We start from the raw sequence: 9,328 nt of genomic DNA, 5'->3' as shown, positions 1-9,328 counted from the left end.
CCATAACCATCAGGAAACTTTGGGGAAAAAAAATGTTTATTACTCACAGGTCCTGGAAAGCACATGACATACCTGGGACGTAACAGCAAGGTAGACGGTGGAGAGCTAGTGCCCAGGGGCCTGGAATTCTGCTATTATATGGGTTGGGGGTGTAAATCAAGGAATGTTGCCCACCATCCCATTCTATAAGAACTTAGTCATTAGGCACTATAGTCTGACCTACAGTACCCCCTGAAAGGAATTCAGCGTGAAGAACAGGATACAGCACGCTGTGCTTTGGAAACGTTTCCCTTAGAAAGTTAGATGTATTTCAGAAAAAAAGTTTTATGAACCAGGATTCTTGCATCTTCCTGTACATAGAAAAGCACCAGAATCATTAACTGAGATACCTGTTCCTCGTGACTAGCAGTAACATCTACTGAGTTGTATGGTTGACTGCATGTATTCTTTAGCCAAAATCACACATATACCGGCCTTTCCCCTACCTCTTTGGAGCAGTTCCTAGGAGCTATCTGAGAGGCTGTCTCCCGGGTTATAATCCTCAGTAAGACACTGAATAAAACTCAACTCACAGCTCTTACGTTGTGTGTGTTTTTTTGCAGTCAACAAGAGTGGGGGCATAGGGTTTTGTGGGCTTGCTCATTATTGGTGAATTTAACACATAAGAGCAACATGAGAAAAAAAAACAAGCTGCTCAAATAATCGGTTATTGAAACTAACCAAGATCTCTAAAACAAAAAGAGGGGGTACTGTGGAGGGAAAAGAACTATGAAATCATTTAATAATAGTGATAAATCTGTAGCCATTGCTTATTGGTGTAAAATCAAGAAGTAACAATACAGGCTAATTATTTTGAGACATGGAAGTAAATTCCAAACAAAATTCCAAGGAGAAGTGAGAGTGTTGCAGGGGAGATGGAAATGAGTGAGGAGATGGAAACAGAAAGAGATATAGGACTGTAAGTTTCCAAATAAAACGTAAATCTATTTTAATCTTTAAATTGTTTTGTATAATTTTAATAAACAAGAATAAAGTAAATTGTGTGTGTGTGTGTGTGAAGTCTGAATTTCAGTGGCTTATTTTGTAGGTGTGTCTAATCTGGATTTTAGGAAATAATAAACACAAAATGTCATAAAAACTTCAGTTTCTTTTTCCTAAAATTTAATTTATGAAAATCTGAAGTGCTTAAGACTGGATCCAGAAGCTCTGAGACCTATCTTCTCAAAGTTTAAGATCTGGTGGAAAATGTGAATCTACTTCCCAATTGGCTTCAATTGGCCTTTCATGGCTGCAGCAAGAGGGTAGGAGGTGCTAATTATTTCAGGCCTGGGTTACAGGCTTCATTTTGCAGCTGTTCATTGTGTCAGCCTCACTAAAAACTAAGGACTAAGAGAAGGGAGGAAATGTATCTCTGAAAGAAAATTGGGGTGAATGGATGTGAATGACCTAAATATACAAAAATTAGAAACCAATGCCAATTTCAAAACCCGAACTCATCATGTTTACAATCAGATATCAGCTGGCTCTTTCTCCCGTGTTCTCCGTTAGAACCGTGTTATCACTATGGGCATGCAGGTTTAGTGTTTCCAAATTGTCTTCAACTCTTTTCTGTTCTTCATTCTCTATATGTAAGCATTTGCTAAGTTCAATCAATGCACTGCATCTGTGATTCTAATTTATTTCAGCATTGCTATAGTTCAGCATCTCATTGCTGCTTGCTTAAATTATCAAAGTACCTCATTACTGGTTTAACTTAGGTTTTTTTTTTTTTGTATTTTTTTACCCTTACCCCACTCCCATAATCACACATTTCTGATAATTTATTGTTTTTCTTAAACTATTTCAAATATTTTCCCAGCATTTTAATAGCTTAAAATTAGAAACAAACTAAATACTCAGATTTAATAAACTTTGGTACTTTAAAATGAAAGAATATTATACAGCTCTCGGAATTTTAATTCTAAAGTTTGTAGGGATATGTACACATATTATGATGTAATGTTTAAAAATAAAGAAATATACAACATAGCTGTTACATCATTACACTGAGTGCCTTGTATACACCTGGGTGAAGAAAGAAATTAATTCACGAAACACAGACAAAGTGTCTTACTGTGATGCTAGAACTAAAGGAATGTTTCCTTTACAGTTATCTTTTGTATTGACAATACCATATCTATGATAGAGACTTCTGATGCTCACCCATATTGCTTGTCTGTTCCTATCAACATTTGAGTGGTTTCTGCTTCTCAGTCTTTTTGTAACTAAGTTAGACCATATGATTGGTTTTGGCCAATGTCCTGTGATAGAAATGACATGTGACATTTCCATGCTGAAACATTTGTTCAATGGGGTGAGGCCCTCCAGCTCTCTTTCTCCCCTTATCACAATGATCAGATCATGTTAAGATAGGAGAGCCATAGGATCTAAGCAGCTGGGTCACCTAATTATTTACAATATGATATTACCCTGCTGAGTCACCCAGGCCCACTGTGCGTTTTGTACACATGAAAAATTAAACCCTTGCTGGGTTGTGTCAGTATCAAGACATTGATACTATGCATTTATTTGTTTAAGCAACATAACCTACCCTACTTCTATTAATACATCTTTTAAAACAGAAAAGAGACAATGACAAAATATTTGATAACCAAATAGAAAAAAAAACTGTTTTACATGTTTAACTCAAATGAATAGAAATCATGATTACAATTGTTTTGAGGTTTAATATACTTTTAGAAATGAAACAGATTAGTTTTCTACTGAATAATATTGATTTGAGCTTATTTTCTGGTTTCTCCAAAACTGGCATGATTGCTCCCTCACACATTCTCTTTTTACTAGCCCTTCTGTGACTTATAGGATTGTCATAAAAGGCAACCACAATTTCATTTAATTCTAACTGAAATTCAGTTCTTAATGTATTTGTTCATTTATTTTTTTGTTGATGTATTTAACATATCTTAATTGAAAACCTTCCATGTGTCAGACACTGTTCTAAGTACTAAATTCTTCAAAATAGCTGAGAAAATGGAATTTTTGCATTATTAAATTAAGAGCAGTGATATTTAGAAGCTACCCTCATACAAATTCAAAATATGACCTTCATGATGTCAAGAAGCTAATCTGGCTTTAAACAGTCAGCCTATCTGTGCAGTGTTCTGCTTTACTCACAGGAAACTTGTTTATTGTATTACCACAGTGGTGGATGTTTTCATTTATGTATGACATTTTGTAAGCATATCATAAAAAAAGCTTTTAAAAAGCTATTTCTAGTATGTTATTTTCTTTCTTTTTTTTTTTTTTTTTTTTTTTTTCTTTTTTTGCGGTATGCGGGCCTCTCACTGTTGTGGCCTCTCCCGTTGCGGAGCACAGGCTCCGGATGCGCAGGCCCAGCGGCCATGGCTCACGGGCCCAGCCGCTCCGCGGCATATGGGATCCTCCCAGTCCGGGGCACGAACCCGTATCCCCTGCATCAGCAGGCGGACTCTTAACCACTGCGCCACCAGGGAGGCCCTATTTTCTTTCTTTTAATTTTATTTATTTATTTTTATACAGCAGATTCTTATTAGTTATCTATTTTATACATATTAGTGTATATATGTCAATCCTAGTCTCCCAATTCATCCCCCCCACCCCCCGGCTTTCCCCACTTTGGTGTCCATATAGTATGTTGTTTTCTATATAAGGATTTACTTTATTAAATCAGCTAGTAAACTGAGCTATTAATCACAAAAATGATGGTTACTGTTATAAATGATAACAGAAAATATCATAAGTACATTTAATAACTATATTTTTTTGTTTTAGACATTTTAAAACTTTTCTCTAATTTAATTCTCATATATTATGATAAACCTGCCTACTATTCTCATTTTAGGTAAATAATCTGAGGTCCAGAGAGTTCAAGTAAATTGCACGAGGTCACTTTGCCAATAAGAGAAAGAACTAGGATTCAAATCTATGTCTGAACCCAACATCTGAACTCTTTCCCTCATTGTAACTGTGGCCATGTGACCAAGTTTGCAGTTTACATTTACTGTTCTGTTGTAGTTTCGAATAGAATGTCCTGTTACCTTCCAAAGTGTCCTGGTTTGGAAGATGAAATATGTGATCACCCTACTCATTCCCTACAGCTTCACGTGGCCCCTGCTCACAGGGTAGGGATAGTTCAGGTATGTCCAGAGGTATTTTAAAGAGTGATCAGATATGGAGGTGAAATTGCAAGTCAAGTATATTTTCCTAGCTCATTATTGTTCTCAGCAGCAGATAGATTCTAAACAGAATAGGGGATTTTAAGAAAAACAAGAAATAGGGAAGTGGGAGAGTTACATATACAGAAATTCAGTGACAATCAGGTAATGCCAGTAAAGAGCAGAACTGAGCTGTTTCTCTGTTAAGAAGGTAAACAACTGGACTTCATGATATTCAGTTATTTATGACTTTTGCCAGTGAATAAACATTCACTAGATTTTGCAAGAGTACCTAGATGACCAGTCAAGATAATATAGATAAATAGGAAAGTACGGGATATTGCCTGAGAAGAAAAATGTCACTGATAAATAAGGATAATCAGTCTCTGAACATCTTATTTGGTGCACCTGTGAGCCAACATAAGAATCAAGAATGAAATACAGCACAAGTTTATTTTGTGGCTGTGGATGGCAGTCATGATGGGCTTCTTTGTCAGATTATAAATCAGTTCCATAGCACTACCTTGAGATTAATGAGTGTTTCATAGAAAGTGACTGAAGTTTACATAGATTTATGCAAGATTGGAATCTATTTTATTTGGAAGTAATTTATATGGCTATTCTTTTTTTGTTTGTGGTACGCGGGCCTCTCACTGTTGTGGCCTTGCCCGTTGCGGAGCACAGGCTCTGGACGCGCAGGCTCAGCGGCCATGGCTTACGGGCCCAGCCACTCCGCGGCATGTCAGATCTTCCCGGACCAGCGCACAAACCCGTGTCCTCTGCATCGGCAGGCGGACTCTCAACCACTGCGCCACCAGGGAAGCCCTATATGGCTATTCTTTTCTCTTTGGATGTCCAGTAGGAGAGCAGAACTCCAGCAAAGGAAGTGTATTAACCAGGAATAGCCCATTAAAAAATCTTTTTAATGCAAAAGATTATCCAGTGCCTTTCAAATGCAGTTCATTCTTTTATGACATTATTAATAAAAAATATATATATATATAAAGTATACATTATATATTATCCATAAAAACATATATATAACAGTTTGATCACTTTATATTGACTGTAAAATGCAGAAACCTTTTGTATCATTTAAAGACTTTGAAACCCTTTCCTTCTGAAATTTGAGGATGCAAAGCAACATTCCACTTAATGAGAACAAATTATGTTATTATCAGACAATATTTGAAAATATGAAGTAATTCATGCTTAAAATTGGAGAATTAAACATAAGTAGCATTTTCTATACTGCTTATAATTAAACTGTTTATCCAATAAGGATATTATAATTAAAGAAAAAGAAGACATAACTTAATGTCATGTAATTTGTTAAACTATTTTTGAACTATCGACACCAATTCTCATATCTGTAGAGAATATGTAGAAGAAAATGGCCTAATTGTTGTTTCAGAACCTTGGACTTTATGTTTTACTTGAATGAACTCTAGTCATCATTGAATTTATGCTCACCTTTCTCCTAGATGAATGAAAGAATAAAGAAGGGAGAGAGTAAGGAAATAATTGTAAAAAATAGTTTCTAGTGCGCAGATAGAAACCTGGTTTCAAATCTTGGATCTTCTTATGGCACATGGGGAAAAGTGTTTAACATCATCAACAGTTAGTTGTCTCACTTATAAAGTGGGTGATATACCATTTTGTCAAGCGTTGTTGGGATGATGGGAGGAGTATATATGAAAACAATTTTCAAAATGAGTCAACAACACAATGAATTTGTATCAATATCTGATATCACTTGGGTTGAATTCTTTTAAATATTATGTCTAATGCAAAGTCCTGTGCTCCTACACCAAGGCCAGCCCACATCTGGAGGACTGATAGTGATACTTGTCAACAAGCAATAAGTGGAAGTTGCCAGTCAGGTGCTTGTTTAGAGAATAGTGAGGGCATGACATGTGAGAAGAGTCAAAGGAAATATGAATGTTTAGATTTTATCTGGCACAACTTAGAGAGAACATCTGTCTTTCATTAAGACTTTGTCAATCAATCAGCCAGAGTGAATCAATCAAATGGTGAATGTTTTGGGGGTTATGTTTGGTTTAATAATTGTTCATCAATTGTAGATTTGGAGGTGTGCTTTAAGTGGTTTAAGTCCATTTACCTGGACTTGAGTGAAAGGAACAGACATTGAAAAAGAAAGTTGAATTTCTTGAATTCCAAGAACTCTTCCAACTTGAACATGTTTCTTCATATCCATTAATTTACAGCAAGGGCATGTGCCAGGACATAGAGAATGCAAAAGGAAAAACAGAAACAAAATTTTGGAGAACAAAGATACAGAAAATAAGACAGAAACTATGTGTTCCTGAAATAAAGCACACAAAAAATCATTAACAAAATGATTCAAGAAACAATTTCACACTAAGGAACTTGACTTTCTAGATTTAAAGGGCCCACAAAATGACAAGAAAAAAATGAGAGTATATATTATATATTCCAATCAAGGAATATCACTGTGAAAGTCTGAAACTTTGAGGATAATGAGAAAAATCAGATCTTTCCACAGAGGGAAAGAAAAAAGATTCAAGAACCAGAACCGCTTTGGACTTCTCATCTTTTATCATTCTTGGAATTTGAAGTAGTCTGGTTCATCAGAATGTTGAATTGCATTTTCTGCTATCTTTTGTAAAGTGGAAGAACCATCCAACCACTTTCATATCCTAAATTCTCTTATTAATTTCTTGAATATAAGTCTTTCCTTTAATCCAGAGGTTGGCATAATATGGCCTGCAGGCCAAATCAGGCCATCTGCCTGGTTTCATAATGGCCTGTGAGTTAAGTGTTGTTTTAACAAGTTTAAATGGTTGAAAATATTAAAAGACTAATCTTTTATAATGATTATATGAAATTCAATTTCAGTGTCAATAAGTAAATTTTACTGGAAAATGCTACAATTCATTTATGAATTGTCTATGTTTGCTTTCACACTTCAGTGGTGGAGTTGAATAGTTGCAACAGAAACAATATATGGGGCTTTGCATGTCACTCCATGCACTGCAAATCACAATGATGCAGTGATAACAGCATTTCCAGTATTGTCTTACTGTAACTATTCAGTTTTTATTTTACTTTATTTCAGTTTAGTTTATCTTATTTTATCAGTGCATACCAACCATGACAAAATAAGAGTAGAAGAGAGAAGTGGACTTTGTATGATGTGCTTATAAATCTTAGTTGACTGCAGCTTATTTTGATATTGAATTTGATAACAAAGCATTGAGTTTGCTATATAATGATACTAAAGATGTATTAAAAGAGTGCAACGTATGTTGATATTACCAAACACTCATCAGATCTTCCTAATTCACAAGAAAGCAATGGTCAGAAACATTTAGGAAATTTAAAATATTTCATTGCAGTAGAATTTCTTCATAAAAATAGAAAAATTAAAAAGTGCCTGCCAGCAAAGTAAGTTTCTGTGTAGTTCATTTGTAAGCTGAGCAAGAAAAAACTTTACTGATAGTGAGTTAATAACATTGTGTTGGATAGCAGCAGCTAAAGAAATGTCACCACAGAAAACAGATTTTTAAAAGGTAGGCCTTTGTCGAGAGCAGTGTACTGAAGAATTTGACATCCATAATCAATTAAAAAAGAGCAAGGATTTTTGGTGGCTTTCTTTGTTTTATAATTAGTCAACAGATATTACTGATGCTGCTTAATTGTTTATTCAAGGAGTTGGCACCAAGAAGTCCTTGAGAATTAGCCTTTGTGAATAGTCTGCATGGAAAACCTATGGGAGAGAATATTTTCATAGAAGTTGAGAAAAAACACTGAGTGTAACCTCACATGGAATCTTGTAAGACATACTAAAATTGCCCTGGTAAAAATATGTCTGAGCAGAAAAATGTTCAGTCAAGCAGATTAACAATGTTTTTGGAAAGTGTAAAAGCCTCTGGTTACTCACTGTATAAATCTTCTGCAAGCATTTTGTGGAAAACACTGAATCATGTTATAACCATGTGTTATTGAATAGTGTCACTAGTGAATTCCATTTGCTCTCATGCATCTTCTCATGCCCTCATTCATTGTGAAACATGAATTTTTGACCGGAATAGAGGCTGACTGTCCTGGGTTGAACTACAACACAGTGTGCAACAGCTTTACAGAGGTAAAGTTTTATTGTGGTATTTTCAGCTCAAGGGCCAGGCTGAAATTTTTCTGCATGAGAAGAATTACCTTCTAACACTGTTATTGAACACTAAGTAGCTTTGGAAATTAGCTTTTGCTGCAGACTTGATAAAGTTTCTTAATTTCAAACTAAGATTACAACATAAAATAGTGCTAATTTTGCAAATTTACAATTACAAAGAAAATTGCGTCTTCTGTGAAAAATACCAAGAACTGGTATTTTAATCACAAGTAACCTCAAGTTGCTTTGTGTACTTACCATGTTGTCAAAAGTTAAAACGAAAAGAGAGGTTTTCATTCTCATACAGATTTACATTAGATATATTTTTCTAAGCTCAAACTGCAGTTCCAGGAATTTTTTTTTCTTCAGAGCAAATGTCAAGGAAATGTCATGTTTTAAAATCTATTTAACATGGAAACTGAGATAACTTCTAACCAAATCTTCAATTAGAAGTAATTATATCCAAGTAATGGTACACTAAAAGTTACATATCAAAAGAAGGATCTATTATAATTCTATAAATGTCTTCGAAGTAATGAATATGCTCAATTAAAATCATATGTGTGGATTGATATCAGTATTTGTAGTATCTGTATATGTAAAAAGATGTCTTTAATATGAGAGATATACAGTTTCATTAAAGATCACCATTAATAGATGAACACCTGTAATTGATTTTGATTAAAGGAAACATGGAGTAAACCACCTTTAAGCAAAATATCATCCCCCAAACAGAATCCCATTCTTCTAATTAGTAGATCTGCATTAAAAATTGTATTTATTTATTAACATGTTTCGAATTTCATCAGTAAAAATTTTTATTTTCTCTCTTTTTATGTGTCCCTGCCCATATATTATTCTCTATTTTGCTTCATAGTCCACAAAGCCTAAAATATTTTAGCCCTTTACAGAAAAAGCTTGATGACTTCTCTTTTAATCTATCTTGATCTTCTATAAAACTTAATAATATTTTAATTTTTACCTT

This window comes from Mesoplodon densirostris, chromosome 7, assembly GCF_025265405.1.
Source record: "Mesoplodon densirostris isolate mMesDen1 chromosome 7, mMesDen1 primary haplotype, whole genome shotgun sequence".
Lineage (NCBI taxonomy): Eukaryota > Metazoa > Chordata > Mammalia > Artiodactyla > Ziphiidae > Mesoplodon > Mesoplodon densirostris.
This window is presented reverse-complemented; position numbering follows the sequence as displayed.